Source organism: Pogona vitticeps, chromosome 1, assembly GCF_051106095.1.
Source record: "Pogona vitticeps strain Pit_001003342236 chromosome 1, PviZW2.1, whole genome shotgun sequence".
NCBI lineage: Eukaryota > Metazoa > Chordata > Lepidosauria > Squamata > Agamidae > Pogona > Pogona vitticeps.
The window spans coordinates 67,846,888-67,870,428 of record NC_135783.1 but is presented as its reverse complement, the minus strand read 5'-3'; the positions used below and the strand labels follow the sequence as shown (position 1 = coordinate 67,870,428).

General features: G+C 39.5%; 1 protein-coding gene and 1 long non-coding RNA gene across 5 annotated transcripts in view; one reads left to right on the top strand and one right to left on the bottom strand.

The window, feature by feature from the left end:
- Nucleotides 1-23,541, bottom strand: part of PRKN (parkin RBR E3 ubiquitin protein ligase) — a 982,733-nt gene that overhangs the window by 423,311 nt on the left and 535,881 nt on the right. The gene's annotated exons all lie outside the window — the stretch shown is intronic.
- Nucleotides 9,814-23,246, top strand: LOC144585912 (uncharacterized). Its single transcript, XR_013540535.1, has 2 exons — nucleotides 9,814-19,724; nucleotides 21,363-23,246. It is a non-coding gene; the product is annotated as an uncharacterized LOC144585912 (long non-coding RNA).

Genomic DNA, 23,541 nt, shown 5'->3' with positions numbered 1-23,541 from the left:
AGTACTAAACCACACTCTCTTTTAAACAATTAACAGTACAATGGCACCTCACTAAATGACGACCCCGCTAAATGACGAATCTGCATAATGATGACTTTTTGCGATCGCTATAGTGATTCGCAAAACAGTCATTCCTATGGAGGATTAGGTCTGTGCTTCGTGAACCGTTTGTTTGCAAGACGACAATTTTTTCAGCTCTGCAGAATGGCTGCCCTGTGTTTTCCGGACCCATGCTTCACTGGGCAGCCATTTTTACAGCTGATTGGCGCTCGCAAAATGGCTTCCCTATGGCCGATCTTCGCTGGACGATGAGGTATTTTCCCCATTGGAACACATTAAACGAGGTTTCAATGCATTCCAATGGGGAAAGGGTTTTCGCATGACGACGATTTCGCTAAACAGCAATTTTCATGGGACGGATTATCATTGTCATGCGGGGCACCACTGTACACTATTCAGTATTCACATACACATAGAACTCCAACTGCAGGTGACACTGTAGTGATGTTATGGTGATCCTTTCTGGACTTCACAAGCATAGACTGCATGGTTTACTATTCCCTTCTCTTGGGAGCACTCTGGTATCATGCAATTTGCCCAGGGCTGCACAAGCTGACCCTTCTGGAAGGCACAGTCCATGCAACTCTGCCTTATATTGAATTAGCTAGCCCCTGCTTTACATATGTTATTGGAATGTTTGGCAGTGTAATGTCCTAGAGATCATCTTATAAGGTGGGCATACCGCAGACTGTGGCAAAACCAAAACGTAAGAACTACTGGATACCTCAGTAGTTTAGTTATTTGGCTGTGGAGCCAGAGGCTGGGAGTTTGATTCCTTACTGTGCCTCCTTGACAGGGACTAGATTCTATGATCTACAGGGTCCTTTCCAGCTCTGAAGTTCTTAGATGATAGTGATCATGCCGATTATGATCATGATGATTATGATTACTATTATTACTACTATTATTGTTGTACTGTTTTTGATTTTATTTTAAACACATGCTTGATTCTCACCTCTTCAACAGTTGCAGACATCAGACTTACATTGAACATAAAGCATAGAAAGCAGTGGAACTATTCAGAAGCCACAACTGAACCCGGGATAGATGTACTTTGACCAATCTGATGCTCCTTAATCCATACCGAGCTAGTCAGGATTTACTGAGAATTACAGGTGATCTTGTGGAAGCATACTGTTTGGTCACAATATGTTACCAAACCTACTACAAGATTCAGCCAGTTTTCGCTGTCAATTTTCTTCAGATTCAACCCCCCGCCCCCAACTGCAAACATACTTGTCCTCTTCCATCAGTCTAAATTTGGACATGAATTTGAAAAGAACTGAAGGCCATAAGTTACTTATTGATTGAAATTAGCTGAACTTCAGATTTTAACATCAATTATCAAAACAATGTTGTAGTAGTTCTTTCAAATAAATGGTGTGGCGATTGAGTTCTAAGTTGCAACCCAACCTGATGCATAAACACACAGATTGTAGCCCCACAAACTCCTCTGCATTTGATTGCAAGACATTCATGCATAGGATCACAGGCATGAAGTAGCAATAAGTTGAATAATGCATTCTGAGGCTTTCAAAGCAGAGACTGTATGTTCAAATGCTTTACTTGACACTTCAGAATGCATTATGTCTGTATTTTTAGCTGGTTAAAAATGCAGCCATCTTACAATTTTATAATTTTCTCTCATTTGCTAAAATACATATATGCAGGTGAACAAGCAACACAGCTCAATCTTGAATATATCTAAATTAAGTAGACCTAAACCCTAAAAAAATAAAAGGAACCTTTTTGGACAAAGTATAGGCAAGAATACTGTCTGTTCAGAATGCTGGAAAAGAACAGATTTGCCCTGGTTAAAGTCTGGAAAAAATACAAACTGAAACAAGCTATCTTTCTTTCAAATATAAATGAAACAGGCAGGAATTGTTCACAGCTTCAATGAAGCACTATTTTATATCTCAGTGTAATGGAGAGAATGATAGGCCAAAAGCAATGGAGGGATCTTGGAAGAAAATATTAGAAGCACACTTTTGACCTGTGTTTCCGCATGAGATGTATGTAGAATGTCTTGAATGAAAAGCTGTTGAAAGTAAATGCAGGAAGTCAAATGATCTGAAGTTACAGGAAGGATGTGCACAGCAAATAAAGTTAGTTCTTTAATTCCTCTGAATGCAAATAATAATGAAGCCCATGCAAACAGCAGACACGATTCTTTTGAAACATATGAAAGGACAGTAACAATAGAGAGACAAGGGAGTAAAAAGGTTGGAGCTGGATTTTAAATGTTTGATACATACATACATCGCCCTACTTGACCATAACATGCTTCCAGCAGTCTTTGGGGTAAACATCACTCTTGTAATTATAACTCCCATTGGTCTTGTGAGAACAAACCTTCAGTTCTTAGAAACATGAATGATAACAAAGTATTCCCAAAATGTAAGATTTATTTATTTCTTTTTTTTATGGAAGCAGTGGAGAAACCTGTAGATTGATTGGCTAAAAGATGTGAAAAATCTGTGGGGAGACATCCCCAGGAGTACAGTTTTCCTGGGGAAGCAGAGCTTTGTCACAGTGAAGCCAGCAGCTGCCAGGAACAGATCCCAGGAAAAGCTGGAACCGCCTGGTCTGGGGTCCCTCTAGAAATGGGGGGATCGAAGGGGAGACCAGGAGAGGTCTCTCTGAAGCAGTTGGTGAGCCCTTGAAGGAAGAAGATTGTGCAGCAACCTGATTTTTCTTCCCTTCCAAAAATTCACCCAAGCACAGATTGGAGACGGGAACCATTTTTGGTAGAATAGCTGTGAGTAACTCCACCCCCATCCCCCGAAAAGAGGAGAACAAAAATACGGCTGAAAATATAGAATAACAAAGTAAGCCTTTGATTTATGAATAACCTCATTAAGATGTAAAAGAAACTAGAATGAAAATACTTGACCGAAAGAAGAGAAAAAGTGGCGAGTCATGCTTGCCAGCCTGCTTCTTCAAAGCGAAACTGACTCTTAAACAGCAGGCTGGCTCAAGGTCACAGAGAGACAGTGAGACGGAAAAATTTTGTTTTTCTGGAAAAAATTCCAGAGAAAATACTACTGGACAGGCTTTAAGGGACTGAAATTTTGTGAATGCTGTTTAGTCTGGATCTTTCTCCCTAGATTGTGTGGGACTCTGGAAATAAAATCTTGCTTTCGGAGAAGGAGGAATAAGCTTTTGGAAGTAAGAAAACAGACTGTGAACCATCAATGTGACAACATAATCGGCTAGATTGAAGAGCTGGGGAAACCAGGACTGGAGTCTGACGAATCTTGCTGGGTTTTAGAAGGAGGAATAAATCTTTGGAAGCAAGAAAACGGGCAGTGAATCTTCAGTGAGACGAACATAACCGAATAGACTGGGGAGCTAGGAAAACCAGGACTGGAGTGTTGACGGATTATAATGATATCTATTGGAGAGACTGACTTCCTGTGTCCGCTGTTTAGTCTGGACTTTTTCTTGGATGGACTGTGTGGACTCTGATAATACTGCCACGGTTGTAATTTAAATTTTTGGGCTAAAAGTTGAGCTATATATTATCTGGGTAAGGAGGGGAGGACATACTTAGGGGAGGTGTATGATGATGGGTCTGGTTTGTTGATAAAATAGTGGAAACTAAAAAGTATTATTTATACAAATCATATGCATTGGAAAAATGGAAATGGCCTCCGAAAAATTTAAATATCAACTGTTGGGGATTTTGCCAGATAAAGAATGGCAGGTTACCATGCAAATGATAATAATAACAGGATTTCAGCAGGTAAGTGAGTGTCTCAGCCAGGTGGAAGATTTGATGAAAGAGAAACCATTAGATGTTAAACAACAGTTAAAGGAAACTGTACTAACTCCAGAACTGTTTTTATTGAGTGTGATGCCAGGTAACATAGATGGGATTAAGAGTTACCCTGTGAGCTATTTAGCTACAACAGTCAGAAAATGTGATGTTAAAAATCAGATTACTGTCCTGGATTCAACCCTACAGTATCTCCCAAGAAAATAGAGAAGTGTACTGAGAAAATATGGGAAGTGATAGAAATGGATACTTTATCAGGCATGGTGAACGTATGTCCAAGACAGAAGGAAATTGAAAGAGGGGATGTATTTTATAATTGGTCTCGGTTTCCTGATAGTGTTGGAGTAACTTAGATTTAAACTAAAACATAAATGTAAGCTGATAGTTAGAGGGTAATCAAACAGTTTTTTAAAAAGTAGAAAGTTGATTTTTATTGAAAAATAAATAGATTGGATGCTTGTATACTTAATATGAATAGATTAGATGATTGTATATTCTGTGCTCTCCTATCCTTAAAACCCTTTTCCCATCCCTTCCACTTCCTTTTACCTTTTGTATTCCCTACCCTATTCCTAGTAGTTTAAAAATAACATATTTAAAAGGAAAAAAAACAGGAGTACAGTTTTCCTCAGTAGCAATGGATCTCTCTGAGTGCAAATTCCTGCTCCAATAGAGAGCTAAGACTTTGTGTCCCTTTACCTGAAGCTTGGGTGGAGGTCCCGGCATCAACAACATATAATCTCCTGTTTCACCCATATCCAATGCAAAGAACAAACTCTTCAGCACATTTTGAATATGTGCTTGTCAAGCCCTGCTGATTATTCACACGCTGTCTAGACATCTTGCAGCAGGAGGCTGCTCATTCCATCAGCAAGGCATCTATTTTATTAAGCACAGTGAAAAAGCTATGCCACTACTTGAAGCAGGGGTAAAGTTGTAATGAGAAGCATCCCAGCATTATATGAGGTAAAGCTGGCTTCTAGTAGTGTGAATATTGTTCTAAGATGTTCAAATGGGCTTTAATTCATGTATTTTTATTTAAAGGCAGTTTAAACTTCAACAGGGTTTGCTGTATTTATTTGCATGTTTATTATTTAGTGTATTTTAATTTATGATTTTATTGTATATTGTGAACTGCTACACTAATGGGGCACTACAGAAGTGGAAGTCAGTAAATAAATAAATATAATTTGTTGTTTAGTCATGTCCGACTCTTGGACCAGAGCATGCCAGGCCCTCCTGTCTTCCAGTGCCTCCCGGAGTGGGGTCACATTCATGTTGGTAGCTTCAATGACACTGTCCAACCATCTCATCCTCTCTTGTCCCTTTCTCCTCTTCCCTTCACACTTTTCCAACATCAGGGTCTTTTCCAGGGAGTCTTCTCTTCTCATGAGATGGCCAAAGTATTGGAGCCTCAGCTTCAGGATCTGTCCTTCCATTGAGCACTCAGGGTTGATTTCCTTTAGAATGGATAGGTTTGTTCTCTTGCAGTCCAGGGGACTCTCAAGAGTCCCCTCCAGCATCACAATTCAAAAGCATCAGTTCTTCGGCAGTCAGCCTTCTTCATGGTCCAGCTCTCACTTCCATACATCACTACTAGAAAAACCATAGCTTTGACTATGCGGACCTTTGTCGGCAAGAAAATAAATATAATAGCCCAGTCAGAATTATGTTGCCATGGCACTGTTGGTCAAAGGAGAGGAAAATTCAGCTTTTCCACTTTCCTCAAGAAGAACATTTCCATATAATGCACTTTACAAAAGGGTTTCAGAATAAAAAGGTTAAAGATTATTTCTTTTTAAAAAATTATATCACCATGAACATAAGCGTAGAGCATCAAAATGTCTCTAAAATAGTAAAATATCAGACAATATAAAGGAGTATTCTCGAAGGCTTTCATGGCCAGGTTCTGATGCTTGTTGTAGGTTTTTCTGGCTGTTTGGCCATGTTCTGGAGGTTTTTCTTTGTAACATTTCACCAGACCCTGTGGCCGGTATCTTCAGAGGACAGGAGTTAGAACTCCGACCAAAATAAAGAAGCCTTGTGGCACAGTGGTTAAACTGCAGTATTGCAGCCAGAACTGTCCATAACCCAGGTTCAATCCCAGGTAGCTGACTCAAGTTTCACTCAGCCTTCCATCCCTCCAAGGTAGGTAAATTGAGTACCTAGCTTGCCAGGCCATGGGGGTGGGATGAATAGCCTACATTATTAAATTGTAAACTGCCCAGAGAGTGCTTTAAGCAGTACGAGGTGGTATATAAGCAGCATGCTTTGCTTTTTTTGCTTTGTTCTGAGTACACAAGCTGAAATGGTTTGCTTGCAGCTATGCTATTTAGTCTTCTGATGTGCATCTTGGGTGACAATTTAATCCACAAGAAATAGTCAATTTTCCTGGCAGGAATATGACACCAAGCATGCAGAGCATTATTTGGATACATGGCAAAGAAGGACATATTAAAAGATAAAGACTGTTTTTTCCTAATGCAAACATTGCCTTTTGAGACTCCAGGTTTGATTATATCTGTTTTGGAATGATAAAATGGAGGAAAGGAACTCTCACAGCAGTATTTGAGATAAATCTTATTAATAAGCTGAGAAAGAAGTAATAATAGAATAAGGAAACTGGAGGAAGATAAGGTAATAGTGACATAAACTGTATTCTGTTAAAGAGAGGGCTCAGTAGGTGTTTGTGAACATTTTCAAAAAGCAATGTGTCTTTCACTGACAGTCAGTTTACACTGTAAGGTTGGTTAAAAGTAAACTACTTCATAGCTGAACAAATGTACATTTTGCTGGGCCATTAGTTATTGCTATTCAGGATTTGGAAATTCGCCTTTCTTAAAACGTGATTCGTTACTTCTTTCACCATGAATTCCAAAACATTAATTTGTTTCCACTGACATTATTAATAAAATGTAGTAGCTTGCTATGTTACTTACTGCTCTTCCTCCCCCCCCCCCGCAAAAAATCTTTTAGAAATATCAACAAGTGAATTAACTAAACCTTGGGGTTGGCAGGGTGTCATAAAAAGGCCTTTGAAAATGCCTAATCATACTTTAACAGGGAAGCAGAGAAAACCTTGAAGTTTCAGTGTTCCCACTCATTCGGTAAAATCCAATAGTAAGTCACAACTAGAATAGACCCCTGTGCCCAACACTTAAGCCCACTGCTAAAAACTGCTAGATCCCAGGATTTACACAGAGGTCCCTTGGGAAAGAATCCGCTACTAGAAACTGCAAAATAAGCCTTGTTCAACTGTGTCACTGGAGGTCACTTAGGAAAGTACAGGTTGTTTATTCCAGATGTACTGAAGTAAGAAGTTCAAGGATGACAAGAAAGACCCAGGCTAGACTTCATGTGCTTATGCTTCAATGTCAGATTCTACTCTTCTGTGCTATCTGGTTTTGTTTTCAGTTAGCCAATCAGTGAGGTGCCATGCTATCATTTGGCCAATTGGTGGAATATAAACATCACACAAGGTGGTAGTAACTAGATACGGTTACTGAACTGGTGCACTTACTACTAGCATGTCAGGAAGGTAAGGAGTTAAGGTGGGTTAGTTCAGCGAAACTTGGTGCAGACCTAGATCCCAGCATGTGCTGCACAATTGCTGAAACTGGGGGTTGCCAACTGATCTTCTTCAGGCGCTCCCACTGAGCAGAAAGGATATGAAATTTCTCTCTACTATTTTACTGTTTATACTCTATGTTTAACTATCTATTCAATGAGATTTTTTAGCACTTATCCCTTGCTAGGTTCATTGTCTCCATGCCAAAAAACCCTCTTTTCAGCCTTCAGAAGACACCACTCTCCACAATTATTATGAGCTGTGCTTAGCATTTTGGAAATAGGTGGCAGATCAAACAACTAAGACCAACCCATGTGAACACAATTCTTCATCCAGATAAGGATGCAAACATGGGCCTACCTCCACTAACATTCGCCAACATGTTGATTATGTGCTGCTTAATTTTCTGTGAGCATAACACATTTACAAATGCTCTTCTAAATCCTGTACACAAGAATTAAACAGTAATTGCCGCAATTCTAGAGAAATATATTTCTTTCTTCTTTGAATGCAAATGGTATCTGTATAAACAAACCCTTGCTTCTGTGATTAAGTCTGACTCTCCTAAAATACAAACAGAAAATACAACAACAAAATACAGAACTAGAACATGGAATACAGAGGATGGGTGGCTAGGTATAAAGAAGAAAATATTTAGCATCAGCACTAATACTAATACAAGCTGGTCACCAAGCAAGGAACGTCTAAGAGCCTCACTCATTTAGCTTTTAATGGGATGACACATTGCATTTGATAGCGTCTTGTAATTACAGTTAATCCCCACCGCCTTTTATCCCTCAGCACTCTCACATGCCATAAATGGCACTTGGTAAATCTATAAATAAAAGCTATATTTCTGTATTTCTGTAATGCTCTCTGTGCTATTTAAACTGTTGCCAGTCTGGCTACAGCGAAAATAAAGGAGTTTAAATTTAACCTTCCTAAAATACTATCTTTCCAAATTTTAAAGTTAGACTGCACCTGGGCAAAGAATACATAAGTGGAGGCTGCCATTTTACAGTATTTCCTTGACATATATGGTACAGCAACAGCAATCATAATTGGTTCCCTATACAACTGTGGGTTCATTGGGCAAAAAGAGAATGTAAGTGTTCAGTTTTTTAAATGATCAATATCAAGTTCAGTATTATCAATGTTGTGCATGTTCTGTGTTGCCATATCAAAACCTACTTATAGCAACCCTAATAGGGCTTTCAAAGTCTGTGAGATATTTATGGAGTGGTTTTACCAGTTATATTACTTCATTGAGTTTTCATGGCCAAGTGGGGATTTGAATCTTGTTCTCCAGAGTCCTAGTCAATCTCTCTGTCCATTATACCACACTGAAAATTACCGATATTATTTTGTTATAAATACTAAGGAACTACCAATAGGCTAAAAAGATCATACAATCTGAACATATGAGAATGCTTTGATTTTAAAAAAAGGAGAAACCTAGAGATGGAGGCCAAAATTATGGATGGGGCATGAGATTCCAAGCTGATTCACACTGACATTTATGTTGGGTAGTCAATGGAAAATAATGCAAATCTCACAGTTCCAATCCTGGAGTATTTCTTGCATTATTTGTCAATGCAGTCAGTTCCTTGGGAAAATATCTTCAATAAGAGATAGTTTATATTAACAGAAAATGAAGTAATTTCTGTATCCCAACCTCATGAAAACTCAACTGAGCTTCTTAAAAACACCAAATTATTAGAAATCACTAAACATTCCAAAAACAGGAGAGACCATTCCAAACGCTTCTTACCAGAAACCAGCTAAAGTAAACTGCTAAAGTTCCTCATTATTGAATCAGAACTGAGCAAGAGAAGAACCTGGTCTGTCTTTAGAGATCCTAAAGAACTGACTGCACTGGTCATCTCTTGGATCAACTACTGCAATGGTCTCTGCCTGGGGCTTCCCTTGAGACTGGCATGGAGAGTACAGTGGGTTCAGAGTATGCAAGCCAGACTGGTAGCTGGTGTGAGAAAATTTGACTTCCTCACCCCAGTGCTGACCAGCCTCTGCTGGTTACCCATTGTGTCCTGGATCAGTTTCAAGATTCTGAAACTCGTGTCAGAATTGTAATGTGGTTTGGGACTGCGTTACCTGTTTGTGTGTCTTTTCCCAATGTCATCTGCCTGACCCACCAGAACTTCCCAGGCCAGACCCCTCCATGTAGCCACCCCAAAAGAGCCCCAAAAGTCATCTACTAGAGGTAGGGCCACCTCGCCTAAGGAACTACCAATAGTGAGAGGACATTTATTACCAGTAAAGCAGAACTACACTGCACTGCAATTCTGTTTCCTTAAAACATTAGACAGTGCTCATAATATGGCTTCAGTCAACTATTTTTACTTAATTGTACCATCCACATTTAATCTCCAGCTTTGCTTATATGTTGCTTGCCATGTTACTTAAGTACCTCTGCTCCAAGACAACACAGGAACCATGTGCCTTGACAAGAGCAACTTCATTGCTTTCCAGTCCTTTATCTGCAGAGATGGAAAAAAGGACTTCATTGCCTGCCCTGGGAGAAATAACCCTAACACTAGCTTACCTGTCATGCCCACAGTCTCCATCTTGGCATTTTGGTTGAAGTTCAGGTGACATGACTAGATCATCGACCCAGACTATTGGGTTAAGATGTCTTCCAGCTCTTTCCCCATTTCAACTTCTGAAACAACCATCCTTGGCTATCCATATAAGAGTGACATCCAAGCTAGACTACTGTAATGCTCTCTAGTACTTAAGGTTGCCTTTACAGATGCTTTGTGAACTGCAAGTGATTTAACTGGTGGGTGCCAACCCACTAATGTTAGTTTTCAGCACATTTCTTAGTGTATTGAAAGTACAAGTATACTGATCCAGAATTATAATAATAATAATTTTAGAACTGGAGAGCTGGAAGGGACTCTATGGATCACCAAGTCCAGCCCCTCTGAAGGAGGCATAGTGGGGACTCAAACTCCCAACCTTTGGCTCCACAGCCATATACCTAAACAATGTACTCTTTTTTTTTTTTCATTTGTTTTATGCCTGACATGCCTCGATCCTTATCACCCTATCCACATGCTGAGATTTGTTTCTGAGGCCCAGCTAATCTATCTACAGAGGCAAGAACTATCTACAGAGACAGGACTCTGCCACCACTTCCAAATACTACTAACGTCAGAGTAACATAACACTGAAGCTACTCCAGGAAGACTGGCTAGCAGTCAGCCAGGTCCCCGGGGTGTAGTTTTAGAATAAAGCAAAATGTTTAATGTCATAAACAACGTAAGAAATAGTTGGATGTTATTCCCCTCTCCAATTACCCTGTTAACTATACTGAGTACTTTTGAAGGCTTTCTAATGAGCAACACGTATATTGCTTTTCAAAAGTAACAGTACAAGGCCGGAGGGCATTTGTCTGGCAAGAAGGCCTTTTCAGTGGTGGCTCCACAGCTGTGGAACTCTGTCCCAACGAGGTCTTGGATTTGAGATTACTGTTATTCTAGATTTTTAAATAGGCTGAAAATGTACATGTTTACTGCTGCTGATTCGAAACTTGAGGGATTTTAACTTGGTTCTTGTTACTGAGGTGCTGCTTCATTTTTTGGTCACTTGCAGATTTAGTTCTTTTGTTTGTTTTTTATGTTATTGCTCACTGTCACTGTTAAGTGCTACTGTGATTGATAGCTTTTAGTTTAAATTATGATTTTATTTCATGATAAATTTTCTCAACTTCCATATTACTATAATATGCTTTGTAAGAATATAATTCCTAAAGGGAGCATATATATTTACTGTATAAGCAAAACAAATAAAATTGAATAGATTTCAGATTTATCAGGCTGTGAGGCTTCATGGCACAATTCATAACTCTTGCTACACTAGCAGAACTCTCCCATTGCTGGCACAGATGGCTGACCGCCTGGGACCTAGGTTACTTTATGGTTTCCCAGCTATGTATAATTGAGAATCCTGCAGTGATTAAAACTGTCACAAGAGTCCATACACTGAAACCTACAGTATCCTATTTATGGATGGTATGCGCAGGCTTGTACCTGTGGTCAAATCTGAGGGCCTTTGAATCTCAGAGAGGAATCATTCAAGTGACTGGCAATGGGTGGAGCGGCATCTGCATGCAGCAAAATTGTTGGTTTAGCAAATGGCACTTTATACCACTCTCCCATGTTGAGTGCACACTGTTGGCTGACTGTTTAAAGCAGCCACTGCAACAGCACTAGTGTTTTTTCTCTCCCCTATCTTGTTAGCTCCATCCCACCAAGTCTCCCCGTCATCATCACAATGCCTTTAGAATACACCACATTCCTTACACATTCCTTGTGGTGCTGGAGGAGACTCTTGAGAGTTCCCTGGACTGCAAAGAGAACAAACCTATCAATTCTAAAGGAAATCAACCCCGAGTGCTCATTGGAAGGACAGATCCTGAAGCTGAGGCTCCAGTACTTTGGCCATCTCATGAGAAGAGAAGACTCCTTGGAAAAGACCTTGATGTTGGGAAAGTGTGAAGGCAAGAGGAGAAGGGGACGACCGAGGATGAGATGGTTGGACAGGGTCATCGAAGCAACCAACATGAATTTGACACAACTCCGGGAGGCGGTGGAAGATAGGAGGGCCTGGCGTGCTCTGGTCCATGGGGTCACGAAGAGTCGGACACGACTAAACGACTGAACACACACATTCCTTACAAATCAAGACTTCATCAGTACTTAATAAATGTTTATATTTGCTTGCCATTTGTTGCAGGATATGTCTGTTGCAAAATTTGCATTTACTCTAGGTAGAATTTAGATTTGGGAACTTGAAAATATGCAATCACCATGGACTCCTTACAATAAAAACATACATGGACGCACACCTTTATATAGTATGCGGCCTGCATTTTTGAAAAATTGGGTTTTTTAAACCAATACCCAGGAAGTCAAATTTTTCTTCCTTGGTTCTCTACATTTTCCTGCACACCACAGGATTTCAGAGATTCTCTGCTATGAATGGGCTATTACTGTGGATTAACATCTTCCAACTCTACACGCTTTCCTTCTCCCTGTGGCTGTATGCCATTGCCAGCTGGGTAAGCTGGATTTGAAGAAGGAGTCAGAGGATAGGGCTAAAATTTGGGCTGCTAATCCTCACCTCTTCTTTGAGGCGTGCTCTGCAAGCCTCCAAATCTCATCTCCATGCCCAAGTCCAGTGAGAGCTTCCGACTTAACTACAAAATCCTTAGATCCACAAGCACAGACCAGTAACTATCAAAGCCTTTTAATGAAAGATGAACTGCAGAAAAGCTTTTAGGCACATCAAAGGCTGTGATGCGATCCTCTTTTGGAAGTACATGAAGACTAAGTAGCAGATGGAATTAGTTCTAACACCTCAGGAAAAAAAAAGGAATAGTATTCAGCTAAGTTACAACTATCTTGCTGTGCTGGTTTCAACAGGTTTTAATCACATTAATTCCAGAGGGGTAGCTGTTCTCGTCAGGCGCACCAAAAACAACAAAGGGTTTTTTTCAATTTCAAACACATCTGAAAAAGTGGGCAATAGTTCATGAAAGCTTATGACTGAATAAATGTGTTGGTCTTCACGGTAACCCCAAACTCTTTGTGACATTTCAGCTGGATTGAGGCCAATTATTTCTCATAGCATGAGCAGAAACATCAACCACTACCTACGTAAAAAGTTCAAATTTTATCTGAATTTAGTAGAGGAGTATGGAGAAAGGAAACACTGCATTTTGATTTTACCTTGTGGAGATCTTATTCCATCTACCTCTGTCTATTAAAAAAAAAAAAACCAGAGGAACAGAAATGTAAGATGTTTCAAACTAAGGTATAAAGGCTCAATAATGCTCCATGTTGCAGCAGACTGCACTACAGGGAGAAATTTGTTTCTGCCTTATCATTTTTATCCCAGAGAGCATAACTGCTAATGCAGTTCTTATTCATACAAAGTGTCATAATAGTAGCTCTCAGGGACACATTCTGGACTACACTGACATTCACCTAGGGCCATAATACTTGCCAACTGATTACTGTTTGGGCAATGGAAGACTGTAAAGAATGTCTATTCACCCTTTGTGAAAGCCAGCAAATAACCCAAAGCTAATGCTGCCAGCTTTATCTAAACTGTGCAACCCCTTGTAGGTGAGGATTAATACCTATACATTTGATCGCTTGTGTGAAACAGATCTGACTAATCATCCCCTAAAAGTTGACTGTCAGCTAACAAATACATAATTAAAGCAGCTGAGCCAGTAATACACAGCTGTAGGTCAGCCTCTGTGGCGGCTATACATGGAGACTATTCAACATGGTCACAGCGTTATTTCAGCTGGATTTGCTTCACTCATAAAATGGTCTGTTTTCACAATGCAATTAGAAGACTGAAGTATAATTTTGCATATTTAAAATAGTTTTCCAATTATAGGAGAACCAACTTTTGTATGTGTGTGTGTGTGTTTTTTGCTTCTGCCCTCACTCTCTTGCCACTGGCTCAACATTCTGGCATGTCAGTCCAAAGCTGCAATAAACCTTGATGATTTCTCTGACACTTACTTCTAAGTAAGACCTCAAGCTAGGTTGTGTTCCTTTCAACATACTGTACAAACACTATTCAAACTGTGCCCAATACTTTATTATTCTGTGGTACAGGGCAGTTCTATTTTCTCTTCCTGTGTAGAGTCACATTGTGTTGATGTATATGAATATAAATTCACTTCAAATCCAGTCATGTGGAAGCAGTTTGCTGTGGTAGAATAGGCCAGAGCTGGGGAAGATTACTATTATAATAAAACTGCACTTCTTATTTCTCAGCTTTGCTGTTTTTGGGGGGCAGACCAAAGAGTTAAGCCTAAATATGAGGAATCAACTCCCAAAACTCTGCAGGTGAGATGGTCTGTTTGTAAAATAGTGTATACTACTCTATTGGGTGGTACAGAATAATTAAATGAATCAGTGATTTTTGGATCTGAGGAAGCAAATCAGCTGTCACTGGCAATTGTTTTCAAATGATAATCAAAGATTTTGGAAGGACTACTAAATGAAATTAGTATGGAGAGGAGGAGAATGTGATCTTGTGTCCATATTCTTTTAATATCTCACCTTAACATTTTGAACTTTGCCATTTTTGTACTTTCTGTGCTTTTGAAGTTGTTTCTCGATGGAACTCCACTTGTATCAGGCATGTTTCTCTTTGTTGTTTATCCAGAAGTATAATGTCTGGCTTTGAAAAAAAATATTGTTTTATATATGATAAACTGCTTGTCCCACTACAGTACTACAGTCTCATTTTGTAAAACCGGATGTGGCTAGAATATATACCTGCTTCCCTGAAAATAAGACCTAATCTGAAAATAAGCCCTAGTATGATTTTTCAGGATGCTCGTAATATAAGCCTTACCCCCAAAATAAGCCCCAGTTAAGTGAAACTCCACCCTCTACCATTGTGCAGCAACTAGAAGAAGATTACATGGCTGTATTTGAATAAATGACGATTGTTGTACATGAAAAAAATTAAACATCCCCTGAAAATAAGCCCTAATGCATTTTTGGAGCAAACATTAATAAAAGACCCTGTCTTATTTTTGGGGAAATATGGTAATATGTGGGGTAAAGATGCAAATAATCTATAAGATTTAGACAACTGCTGAAAAATGATATTTGCAACTTTATGCCTACACATGTACTCTGTTCTGATGGTATCTAGTGCAGATAACTTGGTTTTCAGTTGTGCATATGAATCTCTCAGTTTCAGCCTAATTTAAGCCCAGGTTTGACTTTGTGTCCACCTGACAGTTGCTCTATCCAGCCCACACCTAGCTAACTTGCTAAAAGATTATCATGGGGCTCTTTGTCAAAAGCTTTGCTGAAACCAAGATATACTGTACTATGTCCACAGCATTTCCTCTGTCTATCAGGGAGATGACCTGATCAAAAAATTAGATCAGATTAGTCTGGCAGGATTTGTTCTTGACAAATCTGTGTTAGTTTCTAGTTATTACTGCATTTTCCCAAGAATTGATGTCAGTCTCACTGCTTTGTAGTTCCAATGTCCCCCCACTTTTTTTTTGTACCCAGGGGCAACATTAGCCTTCCTCCAGTCATCTAGCACCTCACCCATTTCTCATGATTTCAAGAAAATAATGGACAATGGTTCTTAGAGTTTTTCAAGCAGTTCCTTCAACATTATAAGATGCAGTTTATTCAGCCCTGGATATCTGAATTCTTTCAAGGTAATACGGTTATTCTTGACTATTTGTTTATCAATCTCCAGTTGCAATCTTGTCCCTTTTACCTGCACTTCACATTTGTCTAGAGGGTCATAGTCTGTCCTTTGGGGACAGAGTGAGCTAAAATAGGAATTGAACACTTCTGCCTTTTCTTTGATTGCCATTATTATTTTCCCATCTCCTCTGAGTAACTGAGCCAATGTTACTTTTCTTTATATTTTGCCACGCACATCCCTGAATAATGCTTCTAGCTGGCCACATCTCATTCTAAGATTTTGCCTGCCTAATGCCCTCCCTGCAATTTCTTGCCACTTACCTGTATTATTCCTTTGTGGTCTGGCTTCCCCTTCACTTCTTATATGTGCCCTTTTTTTGTTTTAGTTAGTTAGTATCCCTATACAGGAAGTACCAACAAATTTCCAATAAAAATCAACATTTAACCCCAATGTATATGACATGAATATAAATATGTTCGAGAAAAGAGTACTGAAGAGATTGGAAGAGGTGGAACGGAACCAGTCCTGTAACAATATCACTAAGCAGGAATTGGAGGCAATTGATAACTTAGACAGGGACCCCAACCTCGTTTTCAAGAGGGTAGACAGAGGGGCAAAAGTGGTTTTGAACAAATATGACTACATTAATGAGGTTAAAAGACAGCTACAGGACAAGACATTCTACAAACCTTTAAATCATGATCCTACCAAATGTACTGCCAATATTATTAAGGTCACATTGAATGAGGCTGTTGTGGCTGGTTGGATAATGGAAACAACTATGCAGGTACTGGTTAAAAAAAATCCCCCCTCCCATATGCCTAAATTTTATGTACTCCCTAAATTATATAAAAAGAAGAGACCACCGGTTGAAAGACCAATAATCTCAGGAATTGATTCTTTATTAGACCCACTATCTAAATATTTGAATTGATATCTGAATTCCTTACTGACCCAAAACCGCAACATTCATTAAGGACACCAAAGATTTCATAACTAAAATTTAAGGAATGAATGTTTCTAGTAAGGCAGTCCTTTTGACACTTGAAGTTACCTCCCTATATACCTCAATATCCCATGAAAGGGCAAGGTGCACTGTGGAAATAGCTCGGGAAGATGGTTCCTCTTTAAATCCCCACCCTCACATTTTTTGCTGGTGATCTTGAATATTATTATGGAAAATACGTTGTTTTTTTAAAAAAACTGAACATATTTTTTTCTGTAGATTAAGGGAGTAGCTATGAGGTGCACTGTTGGCCACAGTATTACCTGTCTTTTCATGGCAGATTTGGAACACAATACAATTAATTACATTATGGTTAATCCTTTTTTTGGTGATTTGGCAGTCTTCTGGTGTTACAATGATGATCTCTTCATTGTGTTCAGGGATAAGTATAAGATAAATAATTTTTGTGAATGGAAATTGATGAAAATATTAAATATACATGGAAATGGGATAGTCACCACATCTCATATTTGGATACAACAGTCTTCCACTCCTCAACTAATAGATTATTTGTGCATCCATTCAGAAAGGAAAAGGACTAATACTTTCCTGCACTACAAGTCATTTCATCTTTGGCACTTGAGAAGGCATTTGCCTTTTGGACAATTCCTTAGAATTAAAAGAAATTCTACAGAGGAGAAGGTATGTTTAGAAGAAAGTGATAAGAAGGCAACAGATTTCAAGAGTTGAGGCTATCCTAAAAAATAGTGGAACGTGCCAGAAATAGAGCAGTGGCAGGGGATAGAAAAATGCTATTGAGAGATAAAGAAGAGATCACCCAATATAGATTTGTCTTCACTTTCAACTATACTTCTCTGGCTAGTCAACTAAGGAGAATGTTTTTTTAGAAATTGGCATCTCTTGAGGGATATTCCATCTTGTAAGAAAATGCTTAAATTTGGTTTTAGGTGAATGAGGAAGTTAAAGCACATTTTAATGTACACTGACATCTTAACTAGCACAAGGACCCAGTGAAGTATCTTGCCAACAGGACATTTCAAATGTAGGAGGTGTAGTGTGCTCTGTCAATGTATTGACATATTGCCGGGCTGTATTTTGTTTTTAGATCTAGGTCATTGTCAACATGCCCATGGTCCAGTTTAATTTTCCTGACAATCTATGATAGTTCAAAAACATATGTTGGGAGCACAACAATGCCAGTTAAAATCAGGATGCAAGAACACCAATGAAGGATTAGAAACAAAGTGATGGATGTGCCACTAGTAAGTCATTTTGTAGAAATGGGTCACAAAGAATATAGTTTTAATTTTTTTGGTTCCATATTACCACAAAGATAGGAATTTACCTAGCCCTAGTCACCAAAACAGTAATTTTATAGATTACTTTCTTCCAGGTGGATGTCAGCTAACATATATTAAGGTTAGCTGTGTGTATGCTTGCCATTCCAGAAGCTCATTAAATCCTGTCTTGCCAATAGTAAGACTGGTTTTTTTAATCGAGATAAGAGAAACTGGCAGATGGTTTTGTGTGTGACTGTACTTAAACTGGAAAAAGATGAGTAATCTTCAAAGTATTCTAAAGCTTTTTATAATAATATACATAAAGCTGATTTGCCTTCTTGTAGTGTCTTGTAATCTATTATGATCTTGACCTTTCGATTTGAATTAAGATTTCACTAGTATCTATTACTATCATTAGAGGAATCAGAAAGTAAGCAAACTGTTACCTTCTCTGGATCAACTCATGTTTGGTCAAGGATATTTTCAAGATATAGACCTATTTTTCAAAGATGATGATGGTAATATGCCTATATATATTTGCCCAATAAAATTAAGTTTGTGTTCAAGATGATCTCAGAACTGTTAATAGAAAGCAGATCATTACTATTGATGCTATGAAGATAGTGCAGGTAGTTGTCTACCCCTTTCAGATTTTGAGCATGTATTGTATCTACTAGCTTCTAGATAACTTGCATCCTTAACCCATCTATCATTTTATGAGAAAGACTTGGTACATATTATAGCAAAAATACACTATGCTCCCTGATGGAGCATACACTTCTTGTTGTTTTTTGTTCCTTCAATATAAATGTCACTTGAACTGAAATCTGTCTGCTGACAAGCTTTTGAAAACTTAAGTATCACCACTGTTCTTAATAGAAAGGCTGAAGTGCCACAGATTACACAATATGAGCTTAGAAATGTTTTCAGAATACTAGAAGTTAAACATCACTGCTCTTTATGATATAACATGAGACCGAGACCTTGATCCTACAAGGATAAGGAGCAAGTTGATAAGCCAAATGAATGGTAGAGGCAACCCATCTGGAAATAGATTGGGAAGTCACCTGACTGCCTTTTGTAGGTAGCTGATGGCTTATGAAGAGACGAGATGACTGTCTAAAAGGCTGGGTATATTGGAGATAAAAGGCAAGAGCTCTTCTAACATCCAACGTATGGAGTATTTTTTCTTGGTTTGAAGAAGGCAACAGAAAAAAATGAAGAAAGGACAATCAGCTGGGAAACATGAAATTGAGACACAATTTTGGGAAGGAAGGAAATGTCCATGAGTAACTTCACCTTATCGGTAAAAAAATTGTAGGTAAGGGAAGTCATAGCGTAAAGCTGCCAATTCACTAGTTGTCGAGCTGAGGTGATGACTATAAGAAAAACTGTTTTAAAGGTGAGGAGTCTTAAGTCAGCAGTAGCTAAAGGCTCAGAAGGAGCTTTGGTAAGCTGTTTCAAAACAAGAGTTAGTGACCATTGTGGAGAGGGAGGTTGAGTATTGGGGTAGATATGAGAGAGACTTTCAGAATACATTTTGTTGTTGGATGTTTGAAGAAGTTTGCTGCTGAAGAATTTCGAGGTTGGTATGATATTATTGCTGAAAGGTAGACTCTCAAGGATGAGATGGAGAGTCCCTTGGATTTGAGATGTAGGAGGAAGCAGAAAACAGTGGAAAGTGATGGATTGATGGAGGATGATGAGGAAGATTTGGTAAAGGATCAAAATTTCTTCCATTTGTACAGGTAGGCTTTCCTTGTGGATGTTTTTTTGGCATGATGAAGAACGTTCATTAATGAGGAAGAATCCTCCACACTACCAGGTGCAGAACAGGTAAGTCTGGGTGTAGGACGTGGGAGTTGTGTGTGTGAAGGTGTGGCAGGTGGGGGAGATGGTGGATCTCCGATGAGAGACTACAGAGAACTGGGAACCAAGTCTGTCTCGGCTACCAAGAGGCTATAACAATGCCATTGATTTTGTCTTGTTGGATGACAACTTTGTGGAGGAGAGGGAACGGCGGAAAAAGGTAGGTAAGAGTCTTGGGCCAACGGCCGACAAACACGTCTCCCTGGGAATGTTTTCCTATTCCTGCTCAGGAGCAATACAGCTGGCATTTCCGGTTTGCTCAGGAGGCAAAAAGATCGAGAGTGCCTCATTTCCAGCATAATTGGTGGAATACTGATTTATGTAGTTCCCATTCGTGAGCTTGGGCATCTTTACAGCTGAGCAAGTCTGCTAGGTCGTTGTCTTGACCAGCGATGTGTAAGGCTGTGAGACAGATGTGATGTTGCAGCCACCACTCCCAGAGATTGACCGCCAGGTAGAGGAGACCTAGGGAGTGGGTGCCGCCTGTTTTTAGGATGTAGTACATCGCTATGGTATTGTCGGTGGCGATCTGTACCATTTTTCCAAAAGAAGGTTTCTGAAAGCCTTGCAGGCCTTTATGATGGCTAGTAGCTCCAACTCTTTATGTGGAGCAGTTTTTCTCTGTGAGACCATTTGACATGGACTGTGAGGGATTTGCAATGAGCCACCCAGCCGGTGCGACTGGAGTTGGTAGTGACTTGTATTTGTGGGCAAAGTTGTTGGAACGGTCACCCGACAGAAAGATTGGTATGGGAATGCCACCATTGAAGTTGAGAGGCCAGTTCTGGAGTGACTCTTAGAAGAGTGTGGGGAGAGTCTGTTAGTGGATCAAATAGGGCCAGAAACCAAGATTGGATAGATCTCATTTTGAGACACACATGCTGTACAACTGACGTCATAGCGGCCATGGTGCCTAGAACTCGTTGCACTGTTAAGGCAGGAATCAAGGCATGTGGAGTGAAGCCACAAAGTAAGGTGAAGATATTTTGTCTCTTTTCTTCAGGAAGGAATGTGCAAGCTCATGTGGAGTCTATGAGCACGCCTATGTAATGTATACTCCTTGCAGGTTTTAATTTTGATTTCTGTTCGTTGATAGTTAGACCGAGATCGTGAAGAAGGGTGAGGGTGAAATGGGTATCTTGTCGAGCTTTGCGATGGGAGTGTGCTACAAGGAGCCAGTCGTCGATACATAGAAAGACAAAAATGTTTTGAAGTCTGAGGTAGGTGGCTACCAGTGCCATGCACTTGGTGAACACTCTCAGAGCTGTTGCAAGGCCAAATGGGAGTCTCTTGAATTGGTATGCTTGTGATCCAAGTTGGAAATGAAGGAATTTTCTCTGTGTGGGATGTATTGCAATATAAACGTAAGCATCTCTTAGGTCTATGACGGTGAACCAATCATTTTTTCGAAGTAAGGGAAGAACTGATTCTAGAGTAACCATGCAGAATTTTCTGGTGATTATGTAGTTGTTTAATAATCTTAAATCTAGAATAAGACGAAGACCCCCGTCTTTCGTGGGGACGGTGAAATATCAAGAGAAAACCTGGTGTTGTTTTGGATTGTATGGCATCTTTGAGAAGTAAATGGGTTATTTCTTCTTGCAGGCGCTGTGACGGAGGAGTAGCGATGTGTGTTGTCAGAGGAAGTTTGAAGAATTGGATGCGGTAGCCATTTTTGATGATGGAGAGTACCCAGGAATCTGTGGTTATGGATTCCCATGCAGGTGTTTCCAGAGGGCAGGGTTGGTTGGGTTGGTGGCAATCTTGGTCAGAAGAATGTCAAACATGGTGTTTAGGTTTCTGGTCATTTCCCTTAGTAGCCTGTTGCCAGGTTTTGGCTCTTTGGTTTATGAAGTATGGATTGTAAGAGGTTTGTCATGGAGGGTCTTGTTGGAATCTCTAGTATGGTTACTAGTGGCAAAACATTATGTCTGTGCTATCTCCAAGTTTCTCCTGCTGACTGAGGAATAGTAGGATACAATTGTCACTCTTATGTCCTAATTGCTCACCTCTCAAGAATATATGGTTTGTCCTTGTGCGGCACTATGGTGCCTGTTGAAGACTGTATTCCTGGAAGTGAGGTAAAAATTCTTGAAGTAAACAACTGACTATGTATCTGGTTGGTTCACCTTCCTGTTGAAGGTAATGCTTGAGGAAGAAAAGTCAGAATACAATTGACTGCACAGATGGTGTTACAGAGAAAAGGGGTTTTTTTTGGGGGGGCATGATCTACACTTCCATGATGAAGGAATCCTGGCAAACCATGGATTACATCTTACAGGGTCAGGAAGAATGTGTTCACAAGTGGGGTTCCAAAGCTGGTCAGAAGGGCTTTAACTTGAATTCTCCACAAGAGGGAGATGATATTCCAAAGGACAGGGGGACAAGAGCAAGAGTGGTACATCAGAAACAGGAACGGCAATAAGGAAGCATCTAGATATAATGCCCCAAAATACCATGCATAAGAAGCAAATAAAATGAGATTCTTCACACAGAGAGAAATATTAATAGTAATTGTTGCAGCCTGATAGAATAAGATTCATGATTGGAATGTAGTGACTGAGAGGTACAATTTATTTTTAAAAATGCAAACAAAAAGAGTAGGGGAGGAGCAATGCCTATAAAAGCTGTGTATAGCTATGGGGAGTTGGATCACAAAACGCTGATAGGGAGCATTTGGTTAAAAATCAAACCAGGAAGAAACATAAATGACACCACTGGTCTGCTACAGATCTCTTAGCTAGATTGACGATTTGGATGATGCCCTTCAGACTACCAAAGATTCAAAAAGGGGGGAAATAATAGCAATGGGAGACTTCAACAGCCATGGTAATAATTGGAAGTCCTTCTTTCTTAGGAATGTAAGGTTCATCAAATTCCTCACTTGCCTTGCTGAGAACATCTTCAAGAATATAGAAGATATGACAAGGGGTATGATCCTCATTTACTGGTCAACAAGGTAAACATATTGAAAACTTTGTGTAATAGTAATCATGTCCTCTTGGAATTTTTTATACAGTGGAAACACAAAGTTGAGAGAAGCATAATGTGAACTCTGGACTTTTTCAGTAAAATTAAGTAAATACTGGGAGAGATTCCAGGATCAGAATTACTCGAAAAGAAGGGAGTTCACAAAGTTTCTTAAAGGTGAGATACTGAAGGCACTATTACAAACAATGAGAAATAAAAACAGAAGACATGTACAGAAACACAGGTGACTGTATACGGAAGGAATGACCTATGGTTTCACTTGTCTCTATACCAACACAGAGATAATGGCAAACAGACAAGATTTTTAACTCTTAACATAGGAACTTAGATATGGTTTAATAGGCATTGCAGAAACCTGCTGCAGTTTGTTTGTGTTGGAAGAATTCAAAGCATAGGAAGAAGGACAGATTTCCAACTCCTTTTGACACCCATCTTCCTCCCTCCATTTAGCACAAAGCTTCTGGAAATCAGCCACAAGGAAGAAAAAAAAGAAAGAAACTCAAAGTCACAAGGACAGAAGGAGACAACGAGGTGCCAGGAAAATCCCCTGACAGTGACAGAACAAAATGCTGGCTAAGTAACAAAACTGAGGGTGGGGGGGAGATATTAGCTTTTCTACTCTGAATGGTATATTGACTACAGAGAATCAAAGCCTCACTGTGATGCAGAAACCAATCCAGGAGAACCAGACATGCAAAGGATCAATGTTCAAGCATTCTTAAGATTTCTGCATTTATTTTGCTATCGAGAAATGTTCAATGAATCATTATTTACATGGAGCAGCCATTATATT